The 19,290-nt window shown below is 38.3% G+C and overlaps 1 protein-coding gene and 1 long non-coding RNA gene across 3 annotated transcripts in view; both read right to left on the bottom strand.

The window, feature by feature from the left end:
• The window catches only part of MCUB (mitochondrial calcium uniporter dominant negative subunit beta), a 93,577-nt gene that overhangs the window by 40,603 nt on the left and 33,684 nt on the right, over positions 1–19,290 (bottom strand). The window lies entirely within an intron of this gene.
• Positions 10,319–17,415, bottom strand: LOC130683822 (uncharacterized). The gene is made up of 2 exons (XR_008997821.1): positions 16,339–17,415; positions 10,319–13,283 (listed from the first exon to the last, which is right to left on the bottom strand). It is a non-coding gene; the product is annotated as an uncharacterized LOC130683822 (long non-coding RNA).

The raw sequence follows: 19,290 nt of genomic DNA, 5'->3' as shown, positions 1-19,290 counted from the left end.
TGGCCCCGAGACCAGCTCTGGCAGTGGGCAGAAGGCAGGCTGCGGATGCAGCTGCAGCTACCGCAGAAACAGCTGGCAGGTGGGGCAAGATGGCCCGCAGCGGTCGTTGTCAGCTGGCGTGAGCAGAGGGCTGCCGGCGCTGCAGAAAGGAGAACCAGACCGCGAGGAAGCGCTTCCCACTGCCGGTGCCCTGTCGCCCGCTGACCGAGCCCAGCACCACACCGGCGGGTACCAGAGAAACGTTTAGGTGCCCACTCTGCTATCCCAAAGCAAAGAAGGGGAAATCTGGAGCCGAGAGATAATAAATTAATGACTGGTACTCTATTTCCTCTTTTTTTCTCCTCTGCTTCGGCCCCTCTTTTTGGATGTGATATCCAATATTTATCACCATATTTATTAAATGTGCCAAGGGCATTCGATTTCTTTCTATTGTGTAATTTACTTTTTAAGTGCAAAAGACCTATAGAGAGTTAAAGGAGTTTCAAATTCCTATCTGGTTACCCAATTTGGGGCTGAGGGTTGGGGATATAAAAAGGAAGTGTTAGAGTTGAGAAACAAATCCTTTGGTCCTAAAGCATAAGAGATTGGGTAATGCAATAAACTAGAGAAGCTTTTTTCATCACCAAAACCCACAAATCAAGCGGCTAACTATGCGTTGCATGCGGTTAACACACCATACAGCTCGGCGCAGACTTGGTTACTTACTGGGCAGAAACTACTTATACAAAAGCTTGCTTCCTCAGAAAGAATATCCTCCCCAGCAAATATCCTAGCTTGTGTAGGCAGAAAAATGAAGAAAACAAGCTATCATATAAAGAATGCAAACGAGTTCTCTATGTGAGATCTGTGAGATGGTGAAGCTCAGGAACTCCTTAAGTAACAAGTCAGTTCCTGTAACAGAGGAGTCCAGGGAAGGCAATTCACACAATGCAGGGAAAAGGGGACAACTTTTGCAGCTGAAAATTATATCATCTGACTGAAAACACCCTTAAGAAAAACTTAAGAGGATTCCTTTTTGATCTGGTAAAAGAAGAAAAAAGGAAAAAGCCATCCTCTGGCCTCCTCTGCTCCTCATGTACATCCAGTCCATTCCTGCTCAGGGACTTCGCACTTGCCACTTCCTCTGCCTGGAATACCGACCCTTTATTCAGTTCTCACCCAAGCCTCTGCTCGAGCAGGCCTTCCCAACACCCCATCCAACACCCTTCCCCATAGGACTCCCTATCACACCTTCCCTGCTTCATCTGCCTAGTTCGTATGTTGACCTGCCATTAAATTAGTTATAGCTTCACTTCTTTACTGGCCTCTCCCCCTAAAGCCTCCAGAGAGCTGGGATCTTGTCTCACATTCTCTTGTCAAGGTGCTGTACTTTGGGGCAGCGTGTCCCAAACCCCATCAAAATTTATTCATTTCCTAAATTCCTTAATGGATTCCATTTGAGGAGGCAAAACTTAAACTCTTCAACTCCCCCAAATTATGCAGCATATCACCTTGTACTCATTTATAGAGATGAATTAAGCTCTTCCTTAGTATCCTTAGGCTTTGTTGGTTACTCTAAAGGAGACATTTCAATGAAAATTTCTTTTGTTTTTCCTTTCAAAATGCTTCCAGATACATGCCAGTAACATTGGTCATCTTCTACTGGTTGCAGAACGACTTGAAGAATTAAGATTTATTTAGGGATAAACTTAGTATCTTTTGAGGAAATTTTTTTTAAACCTCAAAAAATAAATTTAGAAATAATGGTAATTATGGTCAGGGGATTAGAATTGAAAGCTGTGATACATCCTGACTTATGTTAATTTTATTAGAAAATTAAAAAAAAACTAAAGTGCATAATGAAATCATTCACCCATTACTCTAACAAGTAATATTAGCATTTTTTCTTTTATTATTAGCATTATTTTTCACATATTCATCTTCATGGATCCTTCTTTTCTTATCTCTACCCTTTGATGTTTAACAAACATCCCCAAATAAAAAATTTGTTTTGTGGTAGAGGAAAAGAAGAGCCTGTTTTCATCATAATATAATAAAACACAGCAAACACACTTCAACTTGTCCAGTACAATCTTGCAAGTAAGAATGTTATCCAGGCTTCTTAGAAACACAAATAATTAACAGCATATTCTTAACACTTATGCCAGCTTCCATTTAACTTTGTATTAAACCCAGCTTTAACTCTGAACAGCTGTAGACAAGAGCAGCCATCTGTTCACTGGAGCTGTTCCTTTGAAACCCAACCTTTGGCTTATAAAATGAAAACGAATTCAGCCAAGTGCTCAGACACCACCTTAAACACATAATTAAGTCTGATTAGCTGAAATGATTACTACACACAGTTTGGTAAATAACATCACTTATGTATTACAGTCATGATTTCATAGAGAAAGTATCAGATATTAAGATCAAAGTTTATATTAGCATAAAAAAATGAGGTGATCATATAATGCTAGTAGCAAGATATGGTTTAAGCATTTTCTCAGGAAAATCTAGTATCTGCTATAACTTTCTATGATAGAAGTCTGTCATTTCTGCTCCACATATCTTTATCTCAAACTACTCAAAAATTTTCATACATAAAGGAGGAAAGGTTGGTTTTCTGGAAGAGAATAGATTAGTAAGAAATGAATAAGAGTTTGAGCACCCAACCTGATTCTGGTTAAATGCTTGACCTTGACAAGCCATCTAACCACACTTTGGGCCTCAATTTATTCATCTGAAAAAGATACAATGTGCAAATAAACAGACACATAGAACAATGAAACAGAATAGAGAGCCCAAAATAAACCCACGCCTATATGGTCAATGAATTTGCAACAAAGAACATATAATGGGCAAGAACATATAATGGGGAAAGGACAGTCTCTTCAATAAATGATTTTGGGGAAAACTGGACAGTCACATGCAAAACAATGAAATTGGACCCCTCTCTTACACTATACACCAAAATTAACTCAAAATGGTTTAAAGACTTGCATGCTAGTTCTGAAACCATACAATTCCTAAAAGAAAACACAGGCAGTAGGCTCCTTGATATGAAGTCTTCGCAATGATTTTTTAATCTAACACCAAAAAGAAACAAAAGCAAAAATGAATGAGTGGGACTACACCAAACTAAAAAGCTTCTGGCAAAGGAATCATCAACAAAATGAAAAGGCAACTTACTGAAGGGGAGAAGATATTTGCAAATCATATCTGATATGATTGTTATTTAAGATGATTAGAGTAGGTTTCTAATGCTTTCACAATATGACTTAATATGGGGAAAGGTATAGGATAATACAAATATACTATACTGCTTTAACTGTAATATTAAAGTTGAGAAAATAGCTACCATCTATTCAATCTCTACAGCAGCTCTTCCCATGAGTTACATGATTTAATTCTCAAGTAAATCCCATGAGGTAGGTGTTCTTCTTCCTGTTTCACTAATAAGATTCCAAGGGTTAAGTAACTTGCAGGGCCCAAGACTCAGGGTCCAAGCTCACAGCCAGGTCAGTCTGTCTTCAAAGTCACCAGACCACATTGCTTTTAATATTATTTTTATTTCTAAAACATTCTAGCTTTCAAAGGACTTTCATCAGTCTTATCATTCAGAATTTTGATTACTTATCTGTGTAGCAACTCACATAACACTCATGACCTATAGCCATGGTTTTTGAATATTCAATTCACTAAATCTTTGCACTCTTCTTAAAAGTAACATTGCTAGTTAAAAAACTGCAATAATTTTTTCTTGCAAATTTTCTCTGCTAGAAAAATCTTCAAATTTTAGAAAATAGAAAACATTTCTAGAAGGAATTTGAGATGAGAACTGTAAAATCAGTCAAGAAGGAAGTGATGTAGGAGAGAATTGAGTGCTAGGTATAAACAGTGTTCACCTGTCAGAATTGGAACAGTCTCAGACATCCAAATTTCATTTGGGATGTTTGTTACATCCCAAGGCAGGAGACAGGTCAGTAGGAACCCTAACCTAGGATACTCATTTGTAACTGAAATAATGATGGGAAAAGGTTACAACCCAATTAATTCTGAGCTTTAATACTGAAGACCAGTGCATTCTGTTAAGATCATGAAGGAAACGACTTGGGTTGATTATCTAAAAGAAGATTTTTGTGACTATTCCCAACAGAAAAATTATACTCCATTCAGAATGATGGAGGACCTTATCTCACACTGCATCCTCTTTCCTTTTCTCCCAAAATCATCTAGAGCATATTTGCTATATAATGTACCAAACCTTAGCGATATACTGGTAAACAAGATACAATCCCTAACTCTATGAGACATACAGAAATAGGCAATTGTAATACTGTGTGATAGGGTCTATTATGGATTAAGTTTAGGATGCTGTGAGTTCATTCAGACATATATGACTTAATCTTGAAGTGACTGGAGCATATTTTAACAAAATTAAGTAAATGGCTTTAAAATGCCTCAGAATAATCCTCAATCTTAAACCATACTGACATTTCTATTAAAATATGAAACATCCTTGAAGTCACATCATTGGTTTTCAAAATTCTAAAGTTCCTTTTCGATCTTTCTTAGTAGACTGTAACTGTTTAGTTTCCTTCTCTCAGGGAATTATAATTCAATAGTGCCAATTTAAATTCATATACTTCTAAGCATTTCAAACTGTACAGAGCCTTCATTTCATCTATCTTGCAACATTTATGCATAGTATACCAGAAATAACTAACCATCTTTTCTCAAATATTAAGGTAAAAATGGGAAATGAGTAAATAACTCTTTGCACCATACAAAACAAAAAAAGAGGCACCTTCAAGTTGTCTAATTTAGGACAGTTATGGAATCAAAAACACTCTGTCTAGTCTCTTAATCTTTCTCCTTCATCTCATTTTTTTCCCCAAGTAATTCAGTCTATTAATAGGGGAAAACAAAGAAAAACATTCAACCCAATTGGTCAGATTTACTAAGGCTTATAGCTAGAAAAAAGTTGAAGCTCTAGCTCCTGAAGCAAGTTATTTAGTCTCTCTGAGCTTCAGTCTCAAAGGAAAGTGGGAATCAAGTTGCCTCCTTAGCCTCTGGGGTTGCTTAAAGGCACCAAAGAAGCCAATTTATGAATTACCAAGTACCATAAAATCTATGTGTTATTAACATAATAAATGCTCTTTACTCTTAGTCAACTCCCAATCTCTATCAGTAACCAAGAGAAAAACATACAATTATTGTCATGAAATCAATGGTGCATAGAATCAGTTTGATAAAGATTGAACATTAATTTATGTGAGTGTGAGATTACACCTGGCATTTGTGAGGATCTCAACAAACACATCTTCCCTTACCACTTTCTCTTGCTATATCTATTAAGTTACTTGGAGTTTCTTCATAAATATCTGTTTAGGGCATGTGGACAATAAACTGCAGCAGTGAAAGGAACAACTAAAATCCCTCTATGATAGAACTTTGAATTAAAAGACTAGAAACGAAAGATAATTCTGATGAAATAACTAGTGGTAATTAGCGTTGTCCATTGATCAACTGTTTCCTGTGCACAATGAGCAAGCAAGAAAGAAATCAGTAAGAGAGATGGGCAGGCCTCACTCCTGTCCCATTACTGGGGCTGGTGAGCCAGAAGCCCCCCACATAAACCTCTGCTGTGGGGTTCCAGAATTTGTGTCAATGTTAGAGGTTATCAAGGCACCTGTCTGGCATTTGCAGGGCCAATGCACAAAACCTGCAGGACCAGAATGCTTGGTAACTAACCATGAATACACCTGATAGTGCCTCCAACCCTGTCCTCAGGGACATCACAGCAGTCCTTAGAGGCCTCGGAAACCATCTGATGAGAAGGGAATCGCTAGTAAGTAGTTCCAGGCAGAGGTAAGTTAGGCAGGCCAGGATGGATATCCAAACTGTCGCTCAATAACTGAATGATCTTGGTACAGTAGCTCCTCTAAACCTCAAGTGTCTATGTCTATACAATGGGGTAACAGTACATAGCTCACAGCTCTGAAGTAAGCATTAAGATGAGCAGGTATATAAAGCACCATTAGTACTCAGTAAGTGCAACATCTCTATTACTCTATTATTATTACTGTAATTGCCCAGACACAGGCAGCATGACCCCAAAACACAATTAACTCCACTGAGGACCTAAAAAGCTTTTTTAATTTCAACATAGAAAGCAGCTCAATATTGGGCAATGGACTTTGAACCAACTGGGATTCCCTGTGTACCAGTTTGGAGAAAATAGTAGGTGCATCCTCTAAGAAGGGTATGATTAAATTGACAATTTTCTTTGCTGCATGTAAATCACAAGAAAGAAAGAGCCTATGGAAAAAGACTATTACTTGAAGTATATTTTAAACAATGCAACTATTTAAAGACTAATGGTGTTTACTAGAAAAATCATACCCTCAGTCAAGTCATATATTCTATTTCCCCTACAGTTCCTATTTAACTTTGGCCCAATGGTTTTGTATCTTTGCCAATAATAATTTTTTACCAGGCTGTTTTCTCACTTATTTAGTTAGGGAAAAAGTTCAACATATGAAAACGAGTTTCACTGGAAACACAGTAACTAAAAAAGCCTATTATATGAGTCTTAGTTTAGGTTCTTCCCAAAGTAGAGCCTAAGATAAGGATTTAGGTGCAGTGATGTATGTAGGTGATCCTAAGAAGCAGGAGTGAGATAGAGGGAGGAAAAGACAGGGAAGGAAGAATAGCTCATCTGAGAGCATCACTGAGGTCACTACTATGCGTAACAGGGGGCTCATTCTGCCAATACCTATGAGAAGCATTCAGGGTATTTTCCAGAACTGCCACCTGAAAGGCAAGAGGCTTGAAGCACTTACTCAGCCTGATTGAGGGTTGCCCTCCTCAGGCAGGGGAAGGGGCACTGACTCCTCTGCCCTTCCAGGCTACACTTGCTGCACAGGCTCAGCAAACTCCCCACTGCAGAATGCAGGAAAACTGGGGGTGCCTGAGTTTGAGCAGAACACCAGCAATGAAAGGTGACTGGACTTGCCAGAAACTATACATCACAGCTACTACTGAAATCAGATGTGGGCAAAGTGGACGTGTCCAAGGAAGAGAGGCATCTGTTACATAAAATGCCAAGAAGTTACAGGTGAAAACAAGACTTCCAAGGGCTTTTCTAAGGAAAAAAGGGACGTTCCCCTTATCTTGACCTTCCCCAAATGTTTTTGAGAACATCTTTTTAAAATCTTTATTTATGTATAAAAATAGATCAAAAGTAGGAAAAGGAAATCTTTGCATATTCTTTGTTGTGGGCTTAATGAATATCTAGTTAGTTTTGATCTCTACAAAGAGGTTAACTGCAACATTATTTATAATAGCAAAAAACTGGACATCTGTCCAATAACATGGGGGGATTAAATTATGAATCTGTAGATGCAATTATTACGCATCCATTAAAAGTCTTCAAGAAACTATTGACACAAGATTCATGATAATACTTTGAAAGAAGTTAGGTCCAAAGTATATAGTGTTACTGTACTTGTGTTAAAGTATAAACAAATGGTCTCGAAATTCCTTGTATTTCAAAACCAGCACTTTCGTAACTATACATTTTCACTTCTAAACTTCCTTTACACCAAATTTGGACTTCAATCCATCAGCTAACCATCTGTGGTCTGCTGCCCACCCCTGGGCCCCCAGTACACATGGAAATGTGTGGGGAGCCTTTTTTAGTTGCCATATTGCCTGGTGGGTGCTACAGACATACAGTGGATAAGGCCAGACAAGCTAAACATTCTGCAATAAACAAAATGGAAGAAAAAAACCTGCCCTACCCAAATGCCAACAGTAAAAATGATGAGCCAAGGAATGAACACTTAGAATGACCCTGCCAGACAACATTTCAGTTTTGCAAGCATCTGTGCCAGAAAGCTGAGGCAAATTTGGATTATTAATTTGTATACATCACTATTACTTGGAGAAATTGGTGGAGATGGGTAAATCAAAGTGCTAGTTACTAATGTTCCAAAGCAGAGAGGTTGCAACAATATGGTTGGGACAAAGAAGGAAATCACAATTGCAATGAGTAGTGAATTTTTAATGTGAAATTTTGTATTTAGGCTTTGGCCAACTGAATATATATTCAATTGTAAATAAAAAGAAAAAAATTAAAGCCCATGTTCCAAATACTAGAAATTCATAACCACAAATTGTGTCTAAAAGATGATATGGAATTTATAACATGTTCTTGCTTTCTCGGAAGAGAACAAATCCACATAAGGTTTATTGTACACTTTTGTACTTTTGACTTTGGTACATGTTTTCAAGAACATAGTATGTGTGAAAATGACTGCACACAAAGAAAAGACTGGAAGGAAAAATATCAAAATAGCAGCGTGGCTATTTCTTAGTGGAGGAATTATCAGAAACGTTCATTTTATTTTGCACTGAAATTTTAGTGGCTTAAATGAAAGACCTAAATCTGCAACTCCCTCAAGAAAATCCCAAAGTCAGCAAAACAGGGTAAGTCACACATGCTTAAGGTGAGTGTCAGGTCCAAATGAAAACAAAATAAAGCTTGGCTGGATGAAGCAGAGGATGACAAGATTTGGAGCTGTGTCATTACCTCATAGCTGATTATTCTGCTGGGTAATAAATGGCCCAGGCAGAAGACAATTTAGCCCCACCGTGTGTATTCCACTAAAGGTACAGTACTACAAAAACTTACCTGCAAGACCTTCACTATCCACAGAAGCCAAAAGTACATTAGTCAGGACAGTATACATAACAGAAGGCCTAAAAGTGTGTTTTACTACTATGAGAAAGCAGAAAAGTAACATTTAACATTCTCTAGCATGGAGGCAGTTACAATTTAAGCAAAGCTGACTACTGGGAAAGGAAATAATGTGAGTTAATTTAGAAATATGCACTAAAGGGGAAAAACAGGTATCAGAATACTAATTCATTCATTCATTCATTCATTCATTCCACAAATGTTTGTTGAGTGAGAACTTCATGGCACTATGGCTGTACCTCTTACCATTTTCCATATACCCTTTTTGAACTTAAATTTTTGGTCTATACCCTCTGTGTGGTAATCAGTTTTATAAGTTACTACTCACCATGTTGGAAGTTCTTTTTTTTTTTAATCAATATGGTTGACATTATATTAGTTTCAGGTGAACATAATGATTCAATATTTGTATATATTGTGAAATGATCATTGCAGTAAGTCTAGTTAACATCCAGCACCAGTTACAAAATTTTTTTTCTTGTGATAACTTTTAAAATCTACTCTTGATGACCAACAGGCACATAAAAAGATGCTCCACATTGCTAATCATCAGGGAAATGCAAATTAAAACCACAATGAGATATCATCTCACACCAGGTAGGATGGTCAACATCAAGAAGAAAAGAAACGACAAATGCTGGCAAGGATGTGGAGAAAGGGGAACACTCCTACACTGTTGGTTCAACCATTGTTGAAAGCAATATGGAGGTTCCTTAAAAAACTAAAAATAGAAATACCATTTGACCCAGGAATTCCATTCCTAGTAATTTACCTGAAGAAAACAAGATCCCCAATTCAAAAAACCATATGCCATCCCATGTTTTATCACTGCACTATTTGCAATAGCCAAGACATGGAAGCAACCTAAGTGCCCATCAGTAGATGAATGGATAAAGAAGATGTGGTACATATACCCAGTGGAGTATTATTCAACCATAAAAAGAAAAGAAATACTCCCATTTGCAAGAACATGGAATGGATCTATAGGGTATTATGCTCAGTGAAATAAGCCAGGCAGAGAAAGACAAACACCAAATGATTTCGCTTATTTGTGGCGTATAAAAACAAAGCAAAACAGAAGGAACAAAATAGCAGTAGATTCACAGACACTGAGAAGGGACTGGTGGTTACCAATTGGGAGGGGTTGGGGAGGGTGGGAGGAGGGGATTAAGTAGTGCAATAATTCACAAGCACAATATAGGTTGGTCATGGGGATGGTAGTACAGCATGGAGAATACAGTTAACTGATTCTGTAACATCTTACTATGTTGACAGTGACGGAAATGAAGGGGGTAAGGACTTGATAATATGGGTAAATGTTGAACCACTGTGTTGTATAGTTGAAACCAACATAAGATTGTGTATCAATGATACTTTAATAAAAAAAAACTACTCTTAGCAACTTTCAAATATGCAGTATTTTAAATTGTAGTCACCATGCTGTATTAAACATCCCCAGGACTTATTTTGTAACTAAACATTTACTCCTTTTGATCATCTTCACCCACTCTGCCCATGCCCTATCCCTCACCTCTGACAATCCCCAATCTGTTCTCTGTATCTGTGAGTTTTGTGGGGGGTTTTCGTTTCTTTCTTTTAGGTTCTACATGTGAGATTCATATGGCATTTATCTTTCTCGTTCTTATTTCACTTAGCATAATACCCTCAAGGTCCATCTGTTTTGTCACAAATAGAGAGGTTTCCTTTTTATGGCTAAATAATATTCTGTTGTGTGTGCCACATTTTCTTTATCCTTTCATCCATCAATACATAGGTTGCTTCCAACGTCTCTGCTATTGTATATAATGCTGCAGCACACATGGGGGTACATATATCTTTCCTGTAGTTTGTGTTTCTGTTTTTTTCAGATAAATGCCTGAAGTGGAATTACTGGATCATATGGTAGTTCCATTTTTAATTCTTTGAGGAGCCTCCATATTGTTTTTCACACTGGATACACATTCCTACCAACATGGCATGAAGGTTTCCTCTTCACATTCTTGCCAACACTTGTTGCCTTTTTGATAAGAGCCATTCTAACAGCAGTGAGGTGATACCTCACAGTGGTTTTGATTTGCATTTCCTGATGATTAGCGATGTTCAGCACCTGTTCTTGGACCTGCTGGCCATCTGTGTGTCTTCTTTGGAAAAGTGTGTATTCAGATCTTCTGCCCAGATTTTTAATCAGATTGGGGGTTTTTTTTTTGCTATTTATATGAGTTCTTCATTTTTGGGGACTTTAACCCCTTCCCAGACATATGATTTATGAATGTTTTCTCCCATTTGGTAGGTTGTCTTTTCAGTTTGATGATGATTTCTTTTGTTGTGTAGAGGCTTTTTTAGTTTGATTAGTGCCATTTGTTTATTTTTGCTTTGGTTACCTTTGCTTTTGGTGTCAAATCCAAAAAATCATCCCCAAAACTGATGTCAAGGAGCCTAGTGCCTATGTTTTCTTCTAGAAGTGTTATGAGTTCAGGTCTTAGGGTCAAGTCTTTAATCCATTCTGACTTAATACTTGTGTAAGGTATAATATAATGGTCCAGTTTTCCCAACACCATTTATTGATGAGAGTGGGCATCCTTGTCTTGTTTCTGAGTATGAGGTTAGCTGTAGGGGTACTTCCTCTTCTTGTCCTAAGTGGACATTATGGCACACAGGTAATGACACTTATCACTCATTGATCACCGGGAACTAATCTGACTGATAGGTGTCCTAGCTAAGAGTGTCTTCTTCAGGACTACTTATAGCCAACATTCTCAGAGGTGCCCTTGGGAGAAAAAGAAAGTCTTTACAGATAAAAGAAAATTGCTCTTCTTTGAGGAGTATAGTTGTCCTAAAACCACCTTCTTTAAATTATAGCTTTGTATTAATTTGTTGATACCTACCAAAGAAATTCATATCTATGACAATCATATCGTTCAGGATTTTCTACAATGCTGGCACCTACAAGTCTCTTCTTTTGTGTTGGTCAGTTTCCCCATAAGGGTTTTTCTAATCTGCTTGAAGGATATAATCCTGGGGACTCAACTGGTACAATATGCATAAAAGAAAGATGGCTGGAGTCTCACCTTCAGTTAATTTTCACCCGAACCTCCTGTTTTCCATTGAATACACCAGTTTCACCTGTGCCTGATGTCCCCCATTTAAAGAAATACAACTTTGGGATTCCTTGCAGGTGGGAGAAAGGGCATTTGCCTAGCTATACAGACCAGAAAGAGAGCTTGGGCTCTAAACAGCTTCTTAAACAGATTTTCAACCAATCCTCTTGTTTATAGCTCATGATTTGCCCCATATTTTGGAGATACTTGTTCTATCAAATCCTACAGCTAAATCGTATAAATTGGTTGTTTCTTGGCTTTCCCCACTGTTGCCTAACAATCAGTTTTTGGACTATGCATCAGTTGGGGTTCAACCAAAGAAGCAGACCACAAAGAACGTCTGTGTGTGACTACACAGAGATCTGTTACAGAGATCTGGCCTTGTGCGACTGTGGGAACTGGGGAAGTGGTTTCCATAAGCTGCCTTCTTCACGTCTGATTCCGGGGCTCAAGTCCACAGACCAGACAGGCCAGAAAGGAAAACGGATGCAAAGCTGACTAATACACCACAAGACTAACAAAATTAATGAGGAAAAAAGTTAACTGAGCAGTCTCTTTTAAAGGACAATTACTTTACTTAACATCATCAGTCCAGTAAAGATCAGGAGAAATTTTGCATTACAAAATGCACTCTTTTCATTTTAATCACTTGATCAACACAACATAATCATTGGGCTTTATTTTCTAATACTTCAAGGTAGCAGCAGAATTTAAAATATCCCCGTTTGCCATCTGCTTCATTTTTGCCAGCATGACTGATAACAATAAAAAGAAATAGCCTTCAAACCATCATGGTTTTTTTTTTAACAGCGAAAAAAAGAAATACATGACTAGACTGTGGGTTCTATTTTAATCACTGAGAGACTTGGCCCTAATTTCCAGAAATCCTCACTCATATGATATGCAAAAGCAACTGAATTACTATTTTAACTTCTCTACTAAGTTGCTACTTAAAAAAAAAGAAAGGGAATGTCACAATTGTGTAAGCATCTTTGGTGGACGTAGGGAAATAAAGCATCCCTGGATTTCTTGGTGCTCCCGTAAAAAGCCCCGGCCTCCTGAGACATTGAAAATATAAGATGTAGATATAAAGATAACAAATGTTTGCTTTCACTTCCCTTAGATGCGCTTTACTTTTCAGATACCCTAAGGATTAAATCTCTAGCCATTTGTCTAGTTAATTGCTCTGGTTCAACAAGGATGATAAACATCTCTTATCTTGGCAAGAAAGCCAAATGGTTACAGCTCAGACTAAAAATACCTAATTTAAGGAAAAGAATAAAGGCTGCAAAATTGTTTCCTATAGTTGGGGTGTTTTCTGTAACTTCTGTCCTGTGAGACATACAGCCTAACGAGGTCAAAGAGCATGAGAGCCGGGAGGGATGGAACGGGGTTTTGAATGGAAATTATGTAAAACAAGTTTCACTGATCTGACATTGGATCTCAAGCACAGCGTAGAACTTAAGTAAGGCTTCAAATTCCATTGAAAGCCATGATACTCCAATTCTGTTCTTGGACCACAGGGCTTAATTCAATACCCACCATTAAGAATGTCTTCTACCTTCTCCACTTTCATCTTTTTTTCCCCAAATAAATGACAGCTGGATTTTTTTTTTTGAGAGAGCATCTCTCATATTTATTGATCAAATGGTTGTTAACAACAATAAAATTCTGTATAGGGGAGTCAATGTTCAATGCACAATCATTAATCCACCCCAAGCCTAATTCTCATCAGTCTCCAATCTTCTGAAGCATAATGAACAAGTTCTTACACGGTGAACAAATTCTTACATAGTGAATAAGTTCTTACATGGTGAACAGTACAAGGGCAGTCATCACAGAAACTTTTGGTTTTGATCACGCATTATGAACTATAAACAATCAGGTCAAATATGAATATTCGTTTGATTTTTATACTTGATTTATATGTGGATCCCACATTTCTCCCTTTATTATTATTGTTATTATTATTTTTAATAAAATGCTGAAGTGGTAGGTAGATGTAAGATAAAGGTAGAAAACTTAGTTTAGTGTTGTAAGAGAGCAAATGTAGATGATCAGGTGTGTGCCTGTAGACTATGTGTTAATCCAAGCTAGACAAGGGCAATAAAACATCCACGGATGCAGAAGATTTCTCTCAAAACAGGGGGGGTGAGGTTCTAAGCCTCACCTCTGTTGATCCCCAATTTCTCACCTGATGGCCCCCCTGCGACTGTGCCTGTCTTAGGTTGTTCCCCCCTTGAGGAATCTTACCCGTCTCTGGCTAACCAGTCATCTTACGGGGCCATACAGGGAAATGTAAAGTTGGTAAGTGAGAGAGAAGCCATATTGTTTGAAAAGGTTAGCTTTTTACTTCTTTGCAGATTTATGCCCTGTGGCTTCTATGCCCAGCATTTGTCTTGAGGTATCTTTACCATTTGGAGGAATTATGATACTTGGTAAATTCAATATGAGGCACGAATTCTATTTAAGGGTTGCAATTAGGAAGGAAGAAGAAAAGCTATAGAGGTAGCAGGTGGAAGAAAACATGGTAAGATTGATTATTTCTTTGACATATCTTCTTGTAGAGTAACTTAAGCATGTATAGGTTTTAAACTACTAATTAAATTGCACACACTCATTAACATAATAGGAATACAGTTACATAACCAAAGCAGATCTATAATTACCAGCCATCTCCAGTGAAGCCAAGAAAACCAGTTAGGCACCCTAGGCATTTGTGAAAATTTGTCTATGATATGATGGATATTGTCCAACTGTACTTGAACAGTCTGAGAGAAATCAGACAAATTAAAACAGCCCATTCCTGGGAAATGTTCACATCCCATATGTTCTTTTAACAGTAGACAGTCTGTAGTTGTAAGATTTTGGAGCGCTTCAACTTGCACTTCTCCTAATTCTTGGTTGAGTTCCAACAGTGTAGATCCAGTCAAATTTGTTGTTTTACTGTATGCACAGGCCAGCTTAGATATCTCCTTCTTCATTCCAATGGCAAGTCCAGGAACTGGTGGGATGAATGCAGCTACAACTGCAGCATCGCCTGGATCTTTGTTGAGGTTTTTTGATGATCATCTTCTGGTATGACTCTTCCAGAGAGTGCTGATGTTGGAAGTTATTCTTCATATCGTATCTTAGTTCATTTTCTGGGTAGCCAAATTAGGCTTTGATCCTCTGTATAAACACAAACAGACCCTTTGCCCACACTTTGATCTGCCCTTTATACCATTGTGTAGAACTTATTGGAGGTCACCACACAGGAACTGCTTTTTTTTTTTTTAAGAGAAAGGAATATTATCAGAAAAGTGTACCTCCATAGCCGATCATCTGACATCCTTTAAGTGATTAAAATTAAGGATATTTAAAGCATGCATTAATCATTGATTTACAGTTAGTTTTATCCTATCATGGAGTAATCCCCAGCTGGATTTTTTTTAAATATATTAAATGTCAAGGACATTCAATGTTTTTTTTTATCCAAAAGTTAACATGTAAGCATACTTCACAGATGACAAATGCCTAGCCTCTTTATTCTGGCACATTTGGCTAATATAGAAGAACTAACTATATTATGAACAGCTGAATATATATTGGTGTATCAAAATAATTTCACAATTTTTTCTTTCAATGCCAATTCAGGGAATAAAATTAGCCATTTAACTCTGGAAAGAAACTGCACATACAGATTTTTAAAGTAAAAGGAATTCAACAGGAGAAGTGTCAGTCTGAAGTTCTTAAGTCCTTTTTGATCAGGCCTCACTAGCTATATGATCAAGAGCCCAGATCATAATTACAGGAGAATTTACCTCCATTTTTCACAGCTGTAAACTCCCTCCAGAAGATTGCAGGGGCAGTCCTGCCCCACTGTCCCTGTCTCTGCACCAGTCTGGATGCCTGTCCCTGTGGTCCCCGCCTTCCTCCCTGCAGGCTGAGCTGCTCTGTCTTCAGGAGACATCCCCTCCAGGGGCTGGGTAGAGGACTGCCTTTCTCTCCCTCTTTTCAACCCCAGCACCTAGTAATCCGACAATAAGTCCCACAGTGCCCCTCACAGTTCTCCTGGAAAGCTTAGGAATCTCATGCACATAGGCTCCCAGGCAGATGACTGTGACATTCCTGATGAACATATGCAAATTGAACCCCACTGTAACCCTCACAACAGAATCACACTGTTCAACAAGCTGCACAGAATCCATACAGCAATTTTTAGGCATAGATTTATGGGTGCTTAAAATCCACACAGACTGTATCCCATGGTAAATACTCTGTTTTAGAAACTCTCATGGATCTGCTGAATTGAGAAGAGAACTGGCAGCCCACTAGGCAGCAGGCATCATCAAGTACAAATGGAGAAGTAAGACTATACCGCTTCCCTCAGGCTTTTCTCCACTAATGAGACTGAGCAATACTTGGCCAGTAATTGTGTCTGGAATAAGTTGACAAGTACTTTCACAGTGCTATTACGGGGACTGACTACACCATTAAAACGCAGAGAGGCAGCACCAGGGAAATTTACACACACCTAAATTTTGCCTCCCTGACTTCATATCTCTGATATAGTGCCAGGGAATAATTGAGTAAACTGATCTAGAAAAAATATTTACTGCATTATATTAATGGATATGATGAATTCAAGAAAAATTCAAAATGGCTAGAACTTCTAATGGGGCATCATTAGCTTTATTACTAGATCCAAAGTAAGAGAAACAAGTATATACTGCATCAAGTTTACAAAATAATCAAGTTGTTCTCAATTAGAGACAGTTTCCAAATATGACTTTTCTGTCTTTCTGCATGAGAACATTCACTTTGGTGTTCCAAATAAATTCTAATTATCAGTTCATACTTCGGGTGCTTCACTTTCTGATTATTCTACATGCAGGCAGAGAAAGGAATGAGACACACTTACTTCTCAAAAAACCCAGACATGACCTCAAGTAATCATTCAGTCATCAGTCAGTCAGTCAGTCTGTCATACTTAAAAAGCAAGAAAACTGAACCGAGTGAGGCTTGAGGTTCCAAGAGTTGCTCTACCGGCCTCTGTGGGAAAACTGGAAATAAAGTCTCTTTCTCCAAATTTACTTTTCAACAAAAGACTGGACTACAGTGTTTCTTACTGCTCTAGTAATTCCCTGCACACTGTCTCCAGTTGTTAGGGAAAACTCCCATTTTTTTCTTAGTTATGTAGGAAAATACTGATTATTGGCATGAAATAAGATTCCTGAAATATTATCCACATGGGTGGGTATTACCCAAAGGCCCCTTTTGAACCCCTGCCCACCCAAAGACACACACACACACACACACATGAAAGATGTGTGTTTATGTGTGAACATGCAGGCAGCCAACTGGATGTGGCCTCGGAGTGAGTACTGGCACTTTCAGCATGAGAAGAACCTTTAGCCAGTTACCTAAACATAAGGATAAAACATTAAACCACGAGTGGGGTCTCTAAAGGAATGCCTAAGAAAGACTGAATTTATAAACAGAACATATCTTAGGATTTTTTTTCCTGCCTCTCAAAATATCTACATGTACATCACTGCTTTTAAAGTCCTCTCTTGACCAATGCAGAATAACCACGAGGGAACTTTCTATGATGGCAATGTTCTGTATCTTCAGAGGGTTGTAGATTACACAAGTCTATGCACTGTCAAAATTAATAAAAGTGTGCATACAAGATATGTGTATTTCACTGAATGTAAATTTTATCTAAAAAAAATCCCACAAGAAAATATCGAACTCTCTTGAGTAGGTCTGCTTTTTGCAGTAGCACAGGATACTGATTTTAAAGCACCTATTGTCTGCGTTCTAAGCTTGAACAAATAATTAAATGTACTGAAAAAATACAGAGAGTCTCCTCAGTGTTAGAGATGTAACCTCTGGTGTTGGGTTGGAATTGCTGGAATCATGTATGAATTCATGGCATATGTGTGTGTTATAAAATGTATAGAATATCATATATATATATGCCTGTTTTTTTCTTTACTAGCATGGTGTTCTGAGACAGCACTACCACTGTACCAGAGTAGATCTGAGCCACCAGATCTTGGTTTTCAAATACTGTTACTGACTGACAGAAACCTGGGCTTTATGGAGAAAAAGCTAATTCTAAGATTAGGGCAGGAAAAATACACAGTGAGCCTGGTACATCTCATTACACCACAAACAAGGAAGTGCTCGAAGAGTGATAGGGAAGATATAAAAATTAGGCAGAAGTCAGATGGAAGGAGCTCCCACTGGCAAATCTAGGACTGATTTGAGCATCACAATAAATAACAATAAGAGACTATAACCCATTTAATAAAATAAGAATCTATGCATTCCTGCTGATGTTGGCACTCAGAACTCAGATTTTGGAATTGCAGATCAGGCACTGGGCGGTTGAGTTGGCGACGCTGAGTTCCATCTCTTGCCCAGTTCCCAGGCAGCTGTTTTTGTGCCACACATCGAATGTGAAAGAGGGAGACACAACAACAAAAGCAATCTGGAGTAAATGAAGATTAAGCAGGAGGAAGATAATAAAACTGCTCATTAATATATCGTCAGGGATAAGAGATGACATTATATCCACAATGGGAGAACAAGATGCTATTTTTTTTTTTTGAGGGAGGAAATTCAGCAAATAAAAAAAAAGACTTCTTGGAAAATAATTAAATAGCAGAAAAGGAGAATACTTAAGGGATCAAGAACTCCCAGAAAGTAGAAACAAAAGACCAAGAAATGGAAATTAAGACAAAAGATTAGAACAGAAGAGTGGGGGATCAATCCTAGAGGGCCAATATCTAAATAAACAAGAGCTCTAAAAACCTCAATTACAGGAAAAAAAAATGGAGGATATCAAACAGAAAAACTCCCAAAGTTTAAGGGACACAGGTTTCCAGGTTAAAAGCACCTACTGAGTAGCCAGCACAATAATGAAGATCTGCCGCAGGCCCACTTTTATGAAATGTCTGAACATATTTATTTGTAGGGCAAAAAAAGGCTCCACAGGCTTCCAAAAAAAAAAAACTCCGGCTTCATACTGAGGATCAAGAATGAGAGTGGCACTGGATTTAACACTGGAAGCTAAAGCATAATGGAAAAATGCCTCCAAAATTCCAAGGAAAATGCTCTTCCACTAGGAGTTCAACACTCAGCCACTGCAATGAAGCCACCCAGTGTGAACTTTCTAAGACACGTGCCGTTCATCCCCACCAGCTCCCCCAACCGCTGTAAGGGGGGCTCTACACCAGCCTGAGTGACTGAAGCAAGAGAGCTCTCCAGACAGTGAGATCCAGGAGGAGAAAGGACAGTGGCTGAGGAGACAGGGGGCCTCTGTGCAGCAGACAGGCCAGGAGGCAGAAGGCTCCAGGAAGGATCTCTTCCAGAAGATACAACTGAAAGGATCTCTGAGGAGTTCCAGTGTACTGAGAGGAGATTTACTCGACCAAAAGAAAGTCCAGGATCGAATTA

Source organism: Manis pentadactyla, chromosome 5 (assembly GCF_030020395.1).
Source record: "Manis pentadactyla isolate mManPen7 chromosome 5, mManPen7.hap1, whole genome shotgun sequence".
Classification (NCBI taxonomy): Eukaryota; Metazoa; Chordata; class Mammalia; order Pholidota; family Manidae; genus Manis; species Manis pentadactyla.
The sequence above is the reverse complement of the archived record's forward strand: the minus strand, read 5'-3'. Positions and strand labels throughout refer to the sequence as shown.